A 19,923-nucleotide genomic window follows, 5' to 3' on the forward strand; every position below is an offset into this window, starting at 1 on the left:
TCTGAGAAATAATAACCTTAAACGTGTGGTAGCTTAACATTAATAGCCCGATCAGGGAACACAAAATTTTACGAAAACCTCCAAAAAAATAAAGGAAGGATGAAAATTTGGGAATAGGTAGTTGAAATCGTCTATTATTATATAAGAAAAAGTTTACAATTCTACATCCCCTCCACTTTACAAAAATTGGGATATACGGAGTGAAAAATATTTTCTCGGGGGTGAAAAAATATACGTTCAAAATAAATCCGAAATTGTATAAAATGACTAATTCTAAGTAACTTTTGTTCTATAGAGTTTTTTCACTAAGTTAATACTTTTCGAGTTATTTGCGAGTGAATATGTTCATTTTTAACAAAAAAAAATGTTTTTGGGCGGTTTTTCGCAGATAACTCAAAAAGTAAGTATTTTAGCGAAAAAAATATTCTTACCAAAAATATAGCTTATAAAAAAACTGAAAAAAATGGTGTATGCATTAGGTCCGTAGACCCAGTAGACGCAGAGTTGTAGCTAATTAAAAGTAGGTTCTTCTTCGCCAAATTCCAAATCCAATATTTCAATTTGAAATAACCAAAAACGGAGCTCTTTTCGGGGAAAATTCATTACAACTTTTTTAAAGTGTTTAAAAAAGGGTTTATTTTTGTATTTTAAAAAAATTTCTAAAATTAAAAGTGAGTTACGCTCAAAATATTGCTGGTCTTTCTATTTTTTGCTAAAAAATTGCGAAAATCACCCCCCAATTAGCTTCCCAAAAAAAATTAATCGTTACCGCTTCACAAGTTACTTTACTTATTTATTGTTTATATTATCCATGTTTCATTGATTCAAAATGCTCATTTTTGGAAAAAATTGGGATTAAAATAAAACAGTTTTTTTAATTTTGAAAAAAATGGAATTTTTCATGGAATTAACTTAAAAATTATTAGTAATGCCAAAAATCTCAAAGAGTAATAAAATGTTCGTCTTGCTTTTCTGAATATTTTTGAATTTTTGTTTTCTTGTTAGATAAAAATTGGTTATGCTATGGCTGTTCAAAATTTGCCTAAACCTGTGATTGGTTACTCGTTCAAGCCGTTTTAATTACAGCTTCTTTAAAAATGAGCAATTTGAACCGATGAAACTTACAGATCATATAAATAATACATAAGCAAAGTAACTTGTCAAGTGCTAATGATAAAATTTATTTGTGATGCTAATTAGAGGGTGATTTTCGCCATTTTTTTTACGAAAAAATAAAAGGGACCAACAATATTTTGAGAGTAGTAACTCACTTACTTTTAATAAGTTTTTTTTTAACAAAAATAAACCTTTTTTTAAACACTTTAAAAAGTTGAAATGAATTTTCCCCGAAAAGTGCTCCGTTTTTGGGTTATTTCACATTGAAATATTCGATTTGGAATTTGACGAAGAAGAACCTACTTTTCATTAGCTACAACTTTGCTTCTACTGGGTCTACAGACCTCATTCATACACCATTTTTTTAAATTTTTTATAAGCTACATTTTTGCTAAGAATATTTATTTCGATAAAATACTTCCTTTTTGAGTTATCTCTGAAAAACCGCCCAAAACATGTTTTTTTTTTGTTAAAACTGAACATTATTCACTCGCAAATAACTCAAAAAGTATTGACTTAGCAAAAAAACTCAATAGAACAAAAGTTGTTTAGAATTAGTCATTTTATCCAATTCCGGTCTTACTTTCAATGTATATTTTTCACCTTCGAGAGGGGGTATTCCCCTCCATTTTCGTAAAATGGAGGGGATGTAGAATTGTAAGCGTTGGCCGCTTATGCCGATGATATTAATATTATGAGTAGAACATCAACAGGAGCACAAGAAACATACACAGAGTTAAAAACACAAAGAAAAATAGTCCTGCAAAACATTATACATGAAGATGACATTAAAACGGTTGGAAAGTTTACATACCTGGGAGTAGAAATATATGCCAACGGATCAGAAGACGGAGAAATACGGAAGAGAATAACGCAAGCAAACAGAGCTTATTTTGCCCTCTCCCATATATTTCAGTCTAAAAGTGTCCACCGAAATACAAAGATGAGAATCTATAAAACTTTAATTCAACCAATAACATGCTATGGCAGTGAAGCCTGGGTCCTTAAAGAAACATCCAAAAACAAACTCGAGACATTCGAAAGGAAAGTACTGAGGAGAATACTAGGACCTGTGTGGGAAAACGGAATCTTCAGAAGTCGATACAACAACGAACTTTATCAACTTTATAAGGAAGCACCCCTGTCAGACTTCATTAGAATACAAAGATTGCAATGGGCCGCACATGTGATAAGAATGGGAGAGGATAGGCTACCAAAAAGAGCATTGAATGCTAGAATGCAGGGAAAGAGACCGGTTGGAAAGCCAAGAAAACGCTGGGAAGACAGTAAATAGCGACGCACAAGCCCTTTTAGTAGTTCGTGTATGGAGAAGAGCAGCCACAGACAAGCAAGGGTAGAGGCAAAAAATAAAGGAGGCCAAGGCTCAATTTGGGCTGTAGTGCCGTAGAAGAAGAAGAAGAAGTAGAATTGTAAACTTTTTCTTATATAATAATAGACAATCTCAACTACCTATTCCCAAATTTTCATCCCATATTTCCTTCCTTTATTTTTTTTGGGTCAGATTGTTGTTTGATCGGGCTATAATAAGACCTTAGTAAGACCGATTTTGAAATGGGGGGGGGGCTAAAACATGGACTTTATCCCAACCCAAAACGACGCTCTCGGGGAACCTGTAACCTCTAGCCCCCTATATTCCCCTATACGCCCCCAGATGGCGGATAGGGGAATGCTCGAACCGATTTACCGGTGGGTAGGAGGGAAATAAAATACCTCCCGTGGACCAACAGGTAATTCGCCGAATGATTGTCGGTAGGTATAAGCAATCCCCCACTTACTGACCAACGGCTTTGGGCGGATGAGTTGGAAAGTGGTAGGGCACCCTTTTGTCCTGGGGTTGAGAAATTGACCCCCAAGGTGGAGGAATCAAAAACATGGTCAACGGCATAAGGATGTAGAAGGGAAGGGAAAACACTACATTAAAGATCCCTATGGATATCATTAATACAATCATCATTAAAAGATGAAGTTTTTCAATCCTAAAAGCAACATTAATAATACTGAAAATATTAAAAATATTACTAAAAGATTTTTAAATTGAAAAACTTATTGGTACATTTTCCTGGTGACACCTCCAAGGCTTCTACAATTTGCAAGCCAAATTGATGCTGCAGTGAAGACAAAGGGAAGGAATTCTACACTATGCAATTCACATCCCCGTCTGCAGCTTGGTAAAGTTCCAACGGAAAATGCACCTAGTTACTCTACGGAGTAATACGAATATAAAATAAAAATGTATACCATTTTTATTCAGTTGCAATGCGAAGGCAAAACAATCTTACTTTTCAATTAGAATACGGAGTGCAATCCAGCTCTCTGAATCGCGATTTTCGATTCTTATTGGAATCTCATCGGAGAGAGCGCAGGCTTGTTCTCCATATCCTAACTGACCAGCACCGAGAGCTTTTCCCACACATTGCAACTGAAACAAATAAGGTAGGTGACTAGCGTCATCTGGCAATTGAAAGATGAAGTTTTTCAATCCTAAAAGCAACATTAATAATATTGAAATAATAAAGCACCGAGAGCTTTTCCCACACATTGCAACTGAAACAAATAGGGTAGGCGACTAGCGTCATCTGGCAATTGAAAGATGAAGTTTTTCAATCCTAAAAGCAACATTAATAATACTGAAATAATATTGTTGCTTTTAGGATTGAAAAACTTCAACTTTCAATTGCCAGATGACGCTAGTCACCTACCCTATTTGTTTCAGTTGCAATGTGTGGGAAAAGCTCTCGGTGCTGGTCAGTTAGGATATGGAGAACAAGCCTGCGCTCTCTCCGATGAGATTCCAATAAGAATCGAAAATCGCGATTCAGAGAGCTGGATTGCACTCCGTATTCTAATTGAAAAGTAAGATTGTTTTGCCTTCGCATTGCAACTGAATAAAAATGGTATACATTTTTATTTTACAATCATCATTGTTGTAGAAACCAACAACGGCGTTACTGATCAGGGCTCTCGGAAGGCAAGATCCGGCAGGGGAGGAAAAGACAAGGTCTCTCAGGTCGTTAATCAGCGAATTCCTTGTTAGAAAAACGGAGACGAAAGAATAAGGCTGTCAAACACTAGAATTGGAACCAGGAATAATTATACTGTGTTTTAGCCTGGTAAGATGCACATTATTATTCAAGAGATGAACAGGTTGAATATTGATGTACTGGGTATCAGTAAAGCCAGGAGTCCCAACTGAGGTTGTTTCTCAACAAATGAAGCCACAATCCGGTAGCGAGAACAATCAACATAGACACGTCGTGGCAGTAATAGTTAACAAAATATCTAATGGAGCAGTGGAAGGCTTTTTCCCTATCTCAGAAAGAGTAATGGTATTAACGTTAGTGACATCTCGCGCCAAATTGTACTTTGTACAAGTGTATGCTCCTACGGCTAATGCCTATGAAGAAGTCGAATTATTTTACCGGGATATCGAAGAAGCTCTAAAAATAGCGAAAATTAGAGAAATCACTAATAATTCAATTCACTAGAGAAATCAAATCTTCCGTAAACAAAGTCAGAATAGCTATGTTAATTGCCAACGGTAGGAATGGAAGGCGCATGAAGCAGAAAAAGAGAAATCACGGTAGTCCTAGGTGATCTCAATGCAAATATTGGAAGGGGGCAAAGTGGAAATTATGGTCTGGGAAATTGTAACGAGAGAGGGGACTGATTCTTACAATTTTGGGAAGAGCAGGACTTGATTATTACAAACACATTTTTCAAGCAGACGACTGCATACATGGCGATCACAGGTAGATACAACGGAGAAAGTATTTGGGAGCCATATAGACTACATCAGGGGTCACCCATTGGCGGACCGTGTGCTAGTTTTGTGCGGACCGCCATTCAATTCAGAATAATGTTTTTCTCAATTTTGAAGATGTTTGGCCATGAGATTGTGTATTATGTTTGGCTCAACTTATGTGTGCGAAATTATTAGATTTCAGGTTGCCAAGTACCTAAATTGAAGTTTATACATTCAATTTCAATATTGTTATACGTAGTCGCGGTTTATTTCAATGAAGACCGTTGTTTTTAATTGGTAATTATACGCCTCTACTCGACTTAAAAGCCGCAGCGCGTCGCACTTTATAGTGCGTCTCTGTCGTATACGTACTTATGCGAAAAATTCCCAACAAATACTTGACATTTATTAAAATTTTTTAATTTATTATTAACATAGTTTTTTTAATAATTTATTTATTTATTCAATTAATTATTGTCAATGTGCTAATAACATAAGCTAATAAAAACAACGGTTTAAATTGAAATAAGCCCCGAATACTATCAGAATCTTGAAACTGAATGTTTAAACTTCAATTTAGGCACTTGACAACCGCAAAAATAATAATTTACACATGAGTTTTCAAGCTTCGAAAATGCTTATTTTCGCATTTTTCAGATTTTAAATCGTTTAAAACTCGAAATCTATCAAGTTTTGAGAAAAATCACAAAATCTTTTTTGTTAGCATGACTCGAATATGCTAAAAACAGATTTTCGTGGACAAAAAAAGGCGATGTTTGGGATATGTTAAAAAAATTGTTTAAACAATTTCTGCCCAAAAATTTTGCACGGCACCCTTTTGATTTGTTTATAAGGGATAATTTTTAACAAGAATCCGCAAAGAAACTGAATTAGAACAACCAGACACATATAGCAGTAAATCCGGAACCTGGAAATGTCATAGATTGTCGAAACGGACCCTCAGGAAATCTAATTGGTGATCCCTGGACTACATTATGATAAATGAAAGATACCGCAATGCTGTTAAAGCCGTGAAGTCTTAAATACTATCAAAACTAGAAAACTGGAATACCTCAGACGTATTACACGTGGTTCTAGGTCAATTGCTCGAAAATCAATTGCTCGACATGAAAATTGCTCGAAATACAAATTGCTTGAATACAATCAAATAAAATAAAATAAAATAAAATAAAAAATAGAAGTATCTATCTATAATATTTATTCACAATAATCCACAAAATATCCACAAAAATCCAATACATACCCAATAAAGAAACATTGGTAATGTGTAAGCATGTTAATGGGTATTTAATGATTTTAATCTTTCCCTAATACCTGGAAATTATTATACTAATACCTAATTATCATAATGAGAGAAAATCAAAACCGTTATTTTTCTTATTATTTTAAAAGTTCAAAGATAGTTTAGATTTGTAATAAGTAAATACTTTTTCAGCATAAATTAATATACTATTATATATGTGACATATCACATAATTTGTCCTAATTCAAGAATCTTTCTTATGTCTATATTTTGTATTATTTTGAATAAATATTTTAGATATATAATTTTCTTTTTTATTCGAGCAATTTTTATTTCGGGCAATTTTCATGTCGAGCAATTGATTTTCGAGCAATTATTGCATTCGAGCAATTGCATTCGAGTAATTGACCGGTTACCATTACACATGGAGAGAGATATAACTTGCTCCAACTCATTATGCAGGGAAATATCCTAGGAAAAAAAAGCATAGGGAAACGTAGAATATCATGGCTACGCAACCTCAGAGAATGGTACGGATGTACATCAAATGAACTTTTCAGAGCAGCCGTCTCTAACGTTCGAATAGCTAGGATGATTGCCGACCTCCGTCGCGGAGATGGCACTTGAAGAAGAAAAAAAGCGACGAGAGGCTACTTAGTATATTTGAGAGAAAAAATCTTCAAAAAATGTTTGGGGTTGTAAACTAAAATGGTTTTTAGTCTATGGCGTCAAAGATATAACTTTGAATGAATTTTACCAGCAACACACATTCAGAAATTGTGAAATTTATTTAGGTGCAGAGATTAAGATAGGCTGGATACATTGTTAAGATGTCCAATATGAGTAAAAGAAGAGATTCTCAAACCCAGAGGACAGAAGACGTAGGGGCCGACCGCGTCAAAGATGGATTGATGATGTGGAAGAAGACCTTACGATTTTAAGAGTCAGAAGATGGATGAAAGTTGTTAGGAATCGACAGGAGTGACAACTTCTCTGTGAGCAGGCCACGATCCACAAAGAATTGGAATATATCAAAAATGAATAACCATTTTCAATTTCGTTGCAGAACGAAAATACAGCCGCATCATATTCTAGTCCAATCACAGAGTGCAGCAAGCACCTCTACCGGTTTCGAAACTTATTAGTCTCTCATCAGGAGGCACATATGCTGCTCTCTCGGATTCAACCAAAACAAACCCCGGCGTACAGTCACGGATCGCAACGAACGAAATGGCATAGATGCCCTAGCGGCAACTGCTAGCAAAAGACTAAGTTTTCACTCTAATGGCATATAAAACAACATGTTAATCTACATCCCACCAGATCCGTGACTGCACGCCGGGGTTTGTTTTGGTTGGATCAGAGAGAGCAGCATATGTGCCTCCTGATGAGAGACTGATAAGTTTCGAAACCGGTGTTGGATTTTTGCAACACCAAGGAAATAATTTTACACTGGTTTTACACTTCTGAAGCTAGGAATAACTAAAGACACTTTTCACAACTAATATTTTATTACAATAACACAAACTTTTGGTATTAAAGTAATTTTTGTGTGGGATCGGACACACGCCCTACTTTCCCGTTTTTTATTATCTTATTATTCTATATAACAACACCTTGGCAACGAACTTTTTTTTTTTTAATATTGCGCCTTTGTGTACACTTTGAATTATAGAACATAAAAACATAGAAACATCTTTGTGAAGTGTACACAAGGCGCAAACCACTAAATAAAATATTGAAACAAAATATATTTTTACTAAATATTAATGTTGGGAATTTATTTCTCCAACATGCTGGGGGGCCTTGGTTTTGATACCAAAACAATATATTCCACCCCTTTTTTTTACACATTTTTTAAAGAATTTATTGCTTATATAAGTATAAAACTTTTACAAAGTTTTAAATTTAAATAGAAATAGTTATAAAGTTAAATTTTATTTATTATTATAAATTGAAAAAAAAAAAAAAAAATAATTTAAATTTGTTCATCGTTAATTGGAAGAACAGCAATTTTTGTGACAGAACGTAAGTATGTTCCCTTTTTAGTTTTTACTTCCACCACTCTTACCTTTCCGTCTTTACCAGGAATAACTTTATTAATCCTTGCTATAGGCCACCCAAAAGAAGAAACATTGTCCTCCTTTACAAGCACAAGCATGCCTTCTTGTAAATTTGGCAACGATTTTCTCCATTTAGGTCTGTTTTGAAGTTGTGTTAGATAATCTTGGTACCACCTTTGCCAAAAATGCTGCTGCATTTGAACACACAACCTCCAAAATTTTAATCTATTTTCAGGAATCTCAGTTAAATTAGTTTCAGGGAAAGTTGTCAAAGGAGCACCTATTAGAAAATGACCTGGGGTCAAATATTCTAAGTCAGAGGAATCATTATTAATTGCCATAAGAGGCCTTGAATTTAATATTCCTTCAACTTGAGTAATCAAAGTATTAAACTCCTCATATGTTAAAATATTATTTCCCATCACCCTTTTTATATGATATTTAGCACTCTTCACCCCGGCCTCCCATAGACCCCCAAATACTGGAGAATAACTTGGGATGAAGCAAAATTCAATTTTATCATCAAGGCAAAAGTTGTTTAACTTAATGTTGTCGTTTAGAAGTTTTTGAAGTTGATTATTTGCTCCCTTGAATGTGGCACCATTGTCACAAAAGATCTTGGATGGTTTACCCCTTCTAGAAATGAATCTTTTTAATGAAGCTAAAAAAGTATCTGTTGTTAGATCAGAGAGTAACTCCATATGAATTGCCTTCACAGAAAAGCAAACAAACAATGCTATATATGCCTTTGTCGTTATAGACTTTCTAATCCGTGACTGTTTAATTTGGAAGGGACCACAGAAGTCTATACCAACATTCTGAAAGACCCTCGATGAACGTACCCTTTGTTCAGGAAGAGATCCCATTAACTGTTTACTGCACTTGGCCTTACATTTAAAACAGGTTACGCATTTGTGCAAAATCCTTTTAATTTCTTTAGTGGCACTAATAATCCAAAAATTTTGATTTAATGAACTTAAAACTTGTTTCGGACCTGCATGTAAAAGTCTTAAGTGCTCTCTGTGAATCAAAAGATCAGTGATATGATTGTTTTTGGGAACGATCAAAGGATGTTTTTTATTAAAAGAAATATCTGAGTTCTCCAGTCTACCACCAACTCTTAACAGTCCCTGAGAGTCCAAGAAAGGATATAAAGAATTTAAATTAGACTTAATTGCTGTGTTGTTGGTTAGACATTTTATTTCCTCAGAAAAATGAAAACTTTGTTCATACTTAATAATGGTTTTAAGGCTATTTTCTAGTTCTACAACTGTTAAACTTCCAGTAATCTTTTTATTTTTATTTTTTATATTATTTACAAATCGTAGGCAATAAGCCACTATTTTTTGAAGTTTTGTTAAGCTAGAGAATTTTATGAAGAAAGATTCTGGTTTGACCTTAGCTAAAGTGACAACTTTATATTCAGGCAAATGGTCTGGAGTAGAAAATGGAATTTCAAAGTGCAAGAATTCAATATTTGAAAGAATTTCAGGACCATTAAACCAAAGATTGTTTGAATTAATTTCATGAGGTTCAAGTCCACGAGAAAGACAATCTGCTGGATTTTCCTTAGTGTTTATATACAACCATTTAAATTCGGATGTCATTTCTTGAATTTTAATAATTCTATTGGCAACATAGGGATTCAATTTCAAAGGTTCGGATTTTATCCAAGCTAAGACAATGTTTGAATCTGAATATAAAAATACCTTACTGACTTTATCTTTTAACAGTTCAAAAACCTTGTGAGATAGTTTTGAAAGCAACAAAGCACTGTTCAGTTCAAGTCTTGGCATAGTTAGTTTTTTGTTTATAGGAACAATCCTAGATTTGGAACAAATCAAATTTACACGTACTTTATTTTCAAAAATAGTCCTCGCATAAATAACAGCTCCATATGCAATCAAGGAGGAGTCACAAAAGCCAACTATTTCAATATGAAGAGCACCAGTAAAGTTTAAATTTCTTTGGACAGTCACTGTGGGCATGCTCATTAAGCTTTCAACAAAATTTTTCCAAGTGTCAAGTAACTCACTGGAAATTATAGCATCCCATTTGACCTTACTTAACCAAAGTTTTTGCATAATTACCTTAGCAGCTACTAAAACTGGGCCCACTAATCCCAAAGGATCATAAAATTTGGAAACAAAACTGAGAATCTGTCTTTTAGTTACACATTCATTTATATCAACTTTTGGACAACTAAATTTAAAATTATCTGTTTTTGTATCATATGTCAATCCCAGAGTCTTTACCGTTAAATCGTTTTTGCTGATGTTAATTTCATCAAAATTTTGTTTATTTTTAGGAATATCATTTAAAATTTGTAAATTATTTGAGCACCATTTGTGCAACTCGAAGGACCTTAATTTGAGCAGCGAGATAAGTTCATTTTTTAGTTTTATCGTTTCTTCGATTGTGTCACACCCACACAAAATATCATCAACGTAGGTGTTATTAAGAAGAGCTTTAGAAGCCAAAGGATAGCGTTTACCTTCAGTTCGGGCTAATTCTACCAAACATCTGGTAGCTAAAAAGGAAGAACTTCTTAAACCATATGTTACAGTTTGAAGTTGAATACATTGTAAACTGCCATTTTTCTCTCGCCACAAAATATTTTGTAACTGGCAATGGTCTGGATGTACCAAAACCATTCTATACATTTGTTTAATATCTGTCAAAAGGACGTAATTATATTTTCTAAAAAGAACAAGAATATCGAAGAGCTCATTTTGAACTACAGCACCATTATAGAGATAATCATTGATGCATTTTTTCTTTTTTGATTTCATGCTGCCATCAAAGACTACTCTTAATTTTGTTGTTTTTTTGTCTTCACGTATCACTGGATGGTGAGCCATGAAGTATAAAGAACCACTATTTAAGTCATATGTACTAAGACTTACTATTTTTGCATGCTTTAGAGCTAAATATTCATCAATAAAACTTTTGTATTGAGAGTACAGCTCAGGATTGACTTTAAATCTTTTTTCTAGATTTTCAAAGCGTTTTAATGCTACAGAAAATGAATCTCCTAAATCCAAATCAGGTAGATTTTGTTTTAATGGTAATTTAACTTGGTATTTATTATTTATTACTTGCAAAGAATTTTCAAAATTAATCTCACAAGCTTCCTGCTCTGTCGAATATTCCGGAAAAATTTCTGGAACCTTCTCGGTTTCCCAAAATTGAGAAACAATATTTTCTAAATTATTTTTCATGCTTAAATGAAAAGCAGAAAAATTACAAATTTGTAGTGATGGAGCAGAACCACTAACTATGAACCCAAATAGAGTATTTTGTAATATAATCTGGTCTACTTGTATTTTATCGGAGAGCAAAATATGAAATGAAATATTTGCCCCAAACAATATATCAATTGTGCCAGATTTATTGAAGTCATCATCAGACAATTTAATATTTTTAGGAATATTTAAATTTGAAACATTGAAATTTGTTTGTGGTATATCACTAGTAATTTTATCAACCACAGAACATTTTATATTTGTGCTATAATCAAACACACATGACTCAATTTTTAAATTTACAGCCTTTTGCACATTGGTAATATTCTCAGAAATACCTAAGATATTGACATTATTATTAAATGTTTTTAAGTTTAATTTACTTACCAATCTACTTGTTACTAATGATATTTGAGATCCTGTATCCAGGAGACCTCTGGCAGTGATATAATCACCCCTTTTTGTTCTAATTTTTACCTTCACTGTTGGTAACAGAACATTATTAATGTTTTCATTTATTGAACCAAATGTAGTCACCCTATCGTCTGCATTACCACTGTTACCCTGTCCAGTGCTGTCTAATGGAGTTTGTCTGTCCACATGCAGAAGAGAATTATGTTCTTTTCGACAAACTGAACACCTGAAACTCATTTTACACCTACCAGGATGATTATTCAAACAAATTCGACAAGCCTTATGACTGTCTATAAAAGACACTCTATCATTTACTGAAACAGATTTGAAACTGGAACAATTATAAATTTTATGGCCTGAGGATGAACAAAAGCTACACCTGGTTTCTAATTTGACTTTACTTGTAGCCAAGTGAGTTTTTTGATACCTTTCTTTGTTAGTGCTACATTTTTTATCTGGAGTGGTTACAGTTTCTAAAGCTGTAGCCCTATTTTCAATATAAGATAAGAAATCTTTTAAATTTGGCAATTTTGAGTTGTCCCTATCAATTTGAAATGATCTATTAGTATAGTGATCTAGTTTTTTAGTTAAAATGCAAATAAGGATCATATCCCAACTTTCTACGGGTTGCTTTAAGTTTTTTAGTGCACCTAACTGCTGTCTCACTTTACTAATGAACTCACGTAAGGCGGTGGAAGTTCCTTTTTGAATGGAGGGAATGTCAAGTAGTGAATAAATGTGAGAATTTATTAATATTGTTTCATTGTTATAACGGTTATCTAACATTCTCAATGCATCATTATAAGAGTCATTTGTTAGAGGTAGATCATTTATTAGGCTTCTTGCCTCTCCTTCCAAATGATTCTTTAAATGAAAAAGTTTTTCAACATTTTGCAGTGACTTATTTCTATCAAAAACAGCTAGAAATAAATCTATAAAAGGTCTATAACTTGTTAAATCTTTGCCGTCATAACAAGGAATTTCTATTCGTGGAATATTTGAAGAATAAAAAGAATTATTTACATCTTGTGGATTAGTACTTACGCTCTGTATTACTGTTTTTGAGAGTTGACTATTAATTTTAGCTAATGTGTCAAAGTATTCCTCTCTAATATTATCAATGGAATCTGCATACCCCTGTTCACAACATAAAATTTCACAATGAAGATCTTGAAGTTTATTAAAATTTTCTATTAGTAAGTCTTTCCTAGTTTGTAATTGATTAATTATTAATTCAGAAATTTCTTTGTCCAAATGTTTTTCAACAAACCTTGTAATAGTTTTAATAGACTGAATTTCTTGAGATTTTTTAGTTTTTAGCATTTCAATATCCTTTTTAGCGGGCATTTTTTTTTTATATGAATCTACCTAAAACTTAAAAGGTAAAAAAAACTATTTTAAATATCAAAATAACAAAAATGTTGACGATTATTTACAAACCAAAACACAAACAGTCAATTTATTTAATTTTGTATTCACTGTCAATGTCAGTTTTCTGTCACTTCATATATGATCGATTTCATAAAACATCGATTATTTCTCTCGATCGCTTGATAACCATTCGACGTCGGTCGTTCGCCCTCTTTTACATAGATGGCGCTATTGTATGAGCTTGACGTTTTACAAAATTAATTTTTTAATGATTTTTCTTTTTTGTAATTTCTTTTCTAATAATTTCTTTTTTGTTCAATAATTTCTTCTTTTTTTTTATTAGGTGTGTTTCTTACCTTCTGGAAATTGAGTAATTCCTAGCTTCTTTTTATTTCCGGCTCGACTGGATCAAACTTGATGTTGGATTTTTGCAACACCAAGGAAATAATTTTACACTGGTTTTACACTTCTGAAGCTAGGAATAACTAAAGACACTTTTCACAACTAATATTTTATTACAATAACACAAACTTTTGGTATTAAAGTAATTTTTGTGTGGGATCGGACACACGCCCTACTTTCCCGTTTTTTATTATCTTATTATTCTATATAACAACACCTTGGCAACGAACTTTTTTTTTTGAATATTGCGCCTTTGTGTACACTTTGAATTATAGAACATAAAAACATAGAAACATCTTTGTGAAGTGTACACAAGGCGCAAACCACTAAATAAAATATTGAAACAAAATATATTTTTACTAAATATTAATGTTGGGAATTTATTTCTCCAACAACCGGTAGAGGTGCTTGCTGCACTCTCTGATTGGACTAGAATACGATGCGGCTGTATTTTCGTTTTGCAACGAAATTGAAAATGGTTATTCATTTTTGCTTTACATGCTTACTCTGATTGGAGTACGAAGGAAACCATTCTCGTTGGAACTTTACCGCGCTGAGCAGATGGGACGTGAATTATAAATTGTAAAATTCCCTCATCTTCCTTAGTCTCAGCATCCATATGGCTTGCAAATTGTAGAAGCTTCAGTGGTGTAACCAGAGAAGGTTCCCATTGTTTTCAGTCTGGTGGGATGTAGAGTAACATTATGTTGTTTTATATGCCATTAGAGTGAAAACTTAGTCTTTTGCTAGTAGCTGCCGCTAGGGCATCTATGCCATTTCGTTCGTTGCGATCCGTGACTGCACGCCGGGGTTTGTTTTGGTTGGATCAGAGAGAGCAGGATATGTGCCTCCTGATAAGAGACTAATAAGTTTCTAAACCGGTAGAGGTGCTTGTTGCACTCTCTGATTGGACTAGAATAAGATGCAGCTGTATTTTCGTTTTGCAACGAAATTGAAAATGGTTATTCATTTTTGATTTACATGTTTACTCTGATTGGAGTACGAAGGGAACCATTCTCGTTGGAACTTTACCGCGCTGAGCAGATGGGACGTGAATTATAAATTGTAAAATTCCCTTATCTTCCTTAGTCTCAGCATCCGTATGGCTTGCAAATTGTAGAAGCCTCGGAGGTGTAACCAGAGAAGGTTCCCATTGTTTTCAGTCTGGTGGGATGTAGAGTAACATTATGTTGTTTTATATGCCACTAGAGTGAAAACTTAGTCAATTGGAATATAATTCAGGTTGACAGAACTGGAGACACTTCCTCGATGTTGAAATAATATTATTAAAAAATGGGTCAGAAAGAAGAGCAGTATAAATACATAGAATCTGCGATGAATGAATCATAGCGAAAGGAGGGAAAAGTTAGATGAATGATCTATTGGAAGAATTATGAGTCTCATCAATAGAACGATCCCCATAAGAATGGTCGTCAAAAGAAGGAAACAAAAAGTAAAATTGAATACTCTTTTACATAAAATACTTGTTTACCTGTAAATATCTTCCTGACCAATAATGGCACATTCCTTGTGGCGAATCTCTTTAACCTTCAATACATAATCCTAAGCCGGCTCCATCCTTTATTAAACTTGATTACATTGTTTGCCTCTCTTTCTTCTAATACATTTAATGAAGGAGCTAAAAAAGTCAATAATTAAAAACGAAATTTTAAGTATGCACGTTCTATGTTGTTGTAAAATGCTGTTATTATTAAATATCCTGATTTGTAAGCTCAGGATGTACCTATAGCATTTTGGGAAATAAACTATCATGCTTAAATTGCTATATTTGCGTTAACAACACTATCAATGCTAGTGATGTGCCGTGGGTATTTACCCACCCAAATTTGGGTTTTTTCCTCTTTATAACCTTAACTTTGTTTTTAAGATTTTAAAAGCTTGCAAGCAGGCAACACGCATTTCGTCACACGGTTTCCGCCGGCTGTAGGCCTGCCGGAGTAGATAAAGCATGCAAGAAGAATAAAATCAAACCTAACCTCATTTTTTTCGCGTTTTTCTTATATTTTGGTTCGAAGTAAGAAATTAGAACTGTTAGAAGTTTATTTTTATTAAAAATTCTTTCACTCGCACCCCTTGTACCCCGTTATAAACACGCCACGTAAAAAGCATGGCGTTTGGAAAATGTGGAACATTAACGAGAATAAATCTGTTAGTTGTAAATACTGTTCGAAGTGTTACAAGTTTGCGAATGTGAATAAAATGACTGGCCATATAAATAAGTGCCTCAAGTGTCACAAGGAAGCAAAGAAAATGATCAACCTAAAATCAGCTTTAACTTTCGAGTCAGCCAAGGTTGAGCACAGAGATAGAGAAACTGAGCAGGTAGGTTTAAAATTCAACTAAAACTAAAAATGACAATTTTTGAGCATATAAACTTTTACATATGTTTATATGATAGTCCAATTAGTCAATGGCTAATCAAGGTTTAAGGCCTCCGCCTAACTAGCCTTGGCTCATTTTCACGCTCATTATGTTTAAGTGAAAAATCAAATAATTGAATTGTTTAATTAAAAGGTAAAGGGTAAAGGCGTAAAGGTAAAGGTGACATATATTTTTTTCAGCTCGATCTAGGTGAAGATGTAATAATTGATCCACCACAATGTTTGAATCCAAGCACGCCTGCGAGAGAAAACCGTCCAAGTCCAAGCTCATCATGTCTATCTTCTTCATCAATGTCAGGAATGTCAGGATGTGCTTCAAGGTCTTCCATTCCATTTAGAAGTACACACATTCCAGAAACTCCAATGAAATCAATGAGAAACAGGACTTACAGGACTAGGACCCCTAGCTCTATATCTTCTTCACCTCATGCCCCTGCGGTTCCCTCTACCTCTGGACAACAAATTGATTTGAAAGGGTTTCTGGACACGATGAGTGCTCAAGAAAATGTAAGTTTATTTTAAAACCTTTTGTATAATGAAATTGCCGTGTTTCCTTTTGTAGTGTAAAGTGTAATATTTTCCTTTTTGTTTTCAGAGCAATCTAAATCAATCTTTGGCCAAAGCGATTTTCATAAGTGGATCACCATTATCTTTAGTAGAACACCCCTTATGAATTGATTTTTTCAAGAAACTAAGACCTTCATATAAATTTCCTACCAGGAAATGTGTGTCCACTACTTTATTGGATAAAGAATATAACCAAATGAAAGCTGATCTTAGCTCCGATTTGGCTATTGCCAAAAATTTACATCTTCAGTGTGATGGCTGGAGCAATATACGGAAGGAAAGTATTGTAAACTTTGTAATATCAAAGCCTGAGCCGATTTTTGTTGAGTTTCTTGCTACTGAAGAAAATAAACACACGGGAGACTATTTGTGTAGAAAAATATTAGAAATCATTGAGACATACAACTCTGCGAAGTTCCTTGTCGTCATTGGGGATAATGCAGCCAATATGAAACGAGCATTTACTTTATTGACTGAAAAGTATGACCATCTTGTACCCTTGGGATGCCTTTGTCATACCTTAGGGTAAGAACAGAACAAGTGGGTCGAGGTGGAGGTGTAGGTCGCGGTGGATGTTACTAGTTAAGTCGCGGTCGATGTCGACAGCACATAGCAAGGAGGTCACCTGCGCTGTCAGTCGAGCTAGAACCACTATCAAGTGAAGTATTTTAATTTGAATGACAAAAATACTGTGCTTTTGCGATGTTGTGTCAGTCAAGTGATGATAGTGATGAAATGCCAGCTGTAAATAATCAGATCCTCCTTCATATTTCAAAAATTTACTGAATTTAATTACTTTAGAAATTCAAAAATAAACAATACAAAAAAGGGATTATATAAAAAGTATAAACTCAGATAGCGCAGGTAATAACAACTTGGCTTCGAACAACGGATCAATCACAGGAAAGCATCCTTGTAGGCCGCGCAGTAGACATCCATGTAAAACAAACTCATTTTATTTTCAAAAGCATCGATGTAAACCTCCTAGATCACATCGCGCTAAACGTCCACCGCGACTTACCTGCTTTGTTCTCTTCCATTCACTACAATGTGTTTGTTTTACATGGATATCGACATCGACCGCGACCTACACATCCACCTCCACCGCGACCCACTTGTTCTGTTCTTATCCTTACAGTTACTATATAATGACATATGTAGTTAACTGTAAATCAGCACAAACATTCTTCAACAGTTGCACAGAGATAGTGAAATGCCAAAAAAATGTTCATATATTAAATGCCCTGTTTACTAAGATTAACAAGGAGAAAAATATAACAGTCAGTCTAAAATTGCCAGTGAAAATCCGCTGGGGTAGTTTTCTTGATACTCTACAAAGCCTTCTTGCTTGCAAGAGCACACTGCAAACATTAGCAGTAAATGAACAGGCCACATACTGTTTACCAAGAGAACTAAAGTATCGAATTTTAGATGACAATGTTTTTTGGATTCGAGTTGAGAAATTAATATGAATTTTACAACCAATTGTAATTTTAACAAAACAATTTGAATCAAATGCATGGTTAATCCATAAAGTGCATTACGCTTTTAATGATTTGCAGAAACATCTTGTCCTTTTATTACCACAATCCCCACTTACAAAAGCCCAGGAGAATACTATTTTACAAAAAATTGAAGAGAGGAAGCATATGGCTCTTGGGGCAATTCATTTGGCTGCAGCACTATTAGATCCCTCGAGCCAGAGTTGCCATTTAACGCCAGTCGAGCATGTAGACGCAATGGAATTCATTCACAAAGTTGCTGGCAGTTACTTGGCCAATTATATTGCAAAGGATTGGCTATGGGGAAAAGAATTTGTGTGTATTTCTGCCGCATCAGTATCGCCATTGGTATGGTGGAAAGGGATCTGCAAAGGTAGTCGGCTTTCGGAAATTGCTGTTCGCATCTTATCAGCTCCAGTTAGCTCTGCAGCAACTGAAAGATCGTTCAGTACGTTCAGTTGGATCCACAATAAAAAACGTAATCGTTTGACAAACACTAGGGCTGGGAAAATTACATATTTGGCTCACAACTGGAAATTACTACACGAAAACGAAAAAGGGAAACATGAAATTGATGAATTGACAACAGGCCAAGCTGAACAGACACCAATCCAAATAATGACTATATTGACCTCAGCGATGATGAGGGTGAAAATGAGAGTGAGATAAGTGAGATGGATATCCCGTATAGAGATGATAGCTCAACAGCTAGTGAGAATGAGAATCTCAGTGATTTAGATTTTAGTATGTAATATGTGTTACGCTCGGTTTCATAATCAGTAAAAGTGGACTTTAAATTTTAAGTTGGTACCTTTATCAATGCAATTCATATGGGTAAATGTCAACGTTAAAGTGAACTGTAGTCAATGTTTACTTTAAGTTGATTATGAAACCGGGCGTTAATATTTCAATTTCTTGAAAAAAAAATGTTTTATTAACAACTAATTTTTTAATAAAAAAAACCCATATAAATACCCAAATCGGGTACCAAAATATATTTACCGGGTATTTACCCATCACTACAATGCCAAGTTTACACTTTTGAGGACATTTGGTAATAACCAATAAGGTGGTTTTTTCCGCTGTTTAAAATATTATGTGCATTAAGTGCATTATTTGATAGAATGTGTAGGATTTTTTATACAATATGGTGCAAATGTCTGGAATAAATTCGATATTTCGTAAACCGGTAACTTTAAGGAAAAATCCCGAAACAGGTCGATTTTTATTTTTAAATTACGATATTTTGACATATATTTCATACGAGTGACGTCATCCATATGGACGTGATGGCGTAATAGATGATTTTTTAAATGAGACTAGGAGTCGTGTGATAGCTCATTTGAAAGGGTATTCCATTCTGTATTCAGTAATATAAATATTAATATAATTTTTTATACAGTGTCAAAAAAAAATGTTTAAATTAAATTAATTGACAAAAACAGAAGAATGTATGTAATTTATTTAATTCAAAATACATTTTACTGCTGTTAAAAAACAAAAAAAAAATGTTTATTTAACAAATAAACATTGCTTTTCGCTTAAATTCAATGTTCAAACTTCCAAGAGGCAGGTGGTTGGCGGGAGCTGGTTTGATCATTGAATTTAAGCGAAAAATAATGCTTATTTGTCAAATAAACATTTTTTTCTGTTTCCTGACAATAAGAAAATATATTTTGAATTAAATAAATTACATACATTCTTCTTTTTTTGTCAATTAATTTAATTAAAAAAAAAATTGGACACTGTGAATAAACAATTACCCATGTTAATATTTATATTACTGAATACAGAATTGAATACCCTTTCAAATG

The 19,923-nt window shown here is 33.9% G+C and overlaps 1 protein-coding gene across 1 annotated transcript in view; it reads right to left on the bottom strand.

Annotated features, from left to right (window-relative positions):
- The window catches only part of LOC126878694 (craniofacial development protein 2-like), a 56,633-nt gene that overhangs the window by 14,161 nt on the left and 22,549 nt on the right, over positions 1-19,923 (bottom strand). The window contains exon 3 of the mRNA XM_050641557.1: positions 15,131-15,277. The gene's annotated coding sequence lies outside the window, so the exon portion shown is untranslated. The remainder of the gene's footprint in view (positions 1-15,130; positions 15,278-19,923) is intronic.

The sequence above is a fragment of the Diabrotica virgifera genome, chromosome 10, assembly GCF_917563875.1.
Source record: "Diabrotica virgifera virgifera chromosome 10, PGI_DIABVI_V3a".
Taxonomy (NCBI): Eukaryota; Metazoa; Arthropoda; class Insecta; order Coleoptera; family Chrysomelidae; genus Diabrotica; species Diabrotica virgifera.